At 40.7% G+C, this 519-nt stretch overlaps 1 protein-coding gene across 1 annotated transcript in view; it reads right to left on the reverse strand.

Annotated features, from left to right (window-relative positions):
• Positions 1 to 257, reverse strand: part of LOC119585243 (facilitated trehalose transporter Tret1-like) — a 25,536-nt gene extending 25,279 nt beyond the window's left edge. Inside the window, exon 1 of the mRNA XM_037933901.1 lies at positions 176 to 257. The gene's annotated coding sequence lies outside the window, so the exon portion shown is untranslated. The remainder of the gene's footprint in view (positions 1 to 175) is intronic.
• Positions 258 to 519: the final 262 nt, after the last annotated feature.

The following is a 519-nucleotide window of genomic DNA, read 5'->3' on the forward strand; positions in this document are numbered from 1 at the left end:
CGCCTAAAACCGGGCGCATTTTCCTTCATTATATTGGGAGTGAGTCCAAATATTTAATTCGTAATAAACCTCAGTAGCCCTATCCTGCTTAAAAAAACGTATTTCGAGAAGTAAAACCCGAAGGCATAACATATCATTAATTTCACGACAAACGTCACGAAGCCCATAAACTCACCTTTTGTAATCAATCCAGCCAGCAGTTCCTCTCAACGCTATCGAGTTTTCCCCTTTACTTCACTTACATATAATTATATTATAAATATGATTTATCACCCAAAACGCAAATCCTTGATAACATGATTTTAAAGCTTTGGCAAAAATCACCACCAAGGGAAACACCTTTTTTTTTCGTAAGTTCGTCAATCCATTTCGAATTATTTAATAACGTCGTTCCAGTATTCAACATCGGAGGTCAAAAACGAAGGAATACGGGATTCCAACTCAACTCGAGCGCTTGCGTCGGGGTACAGTACCTCCCTCCACCACTGACCGAGGGCAACTAAGCGTCTGGCGCGTCTC

Source organism: Penaeus monodon, chromosome 19, assembly GCF_015228065.2.
Source record: "Penaeus monodon isolate SGIC_2016 chromosome 19, NSTDA_Pmon_1, whole genome shotgun sequence".
Classification (NCBI taxonomy): domain Eukaryota; kingdom Metazoa; phylum Arthropoda; class Malacostraca; order Decapoda; family Penaeidae; genus Penaeus; species Penaeus monodon.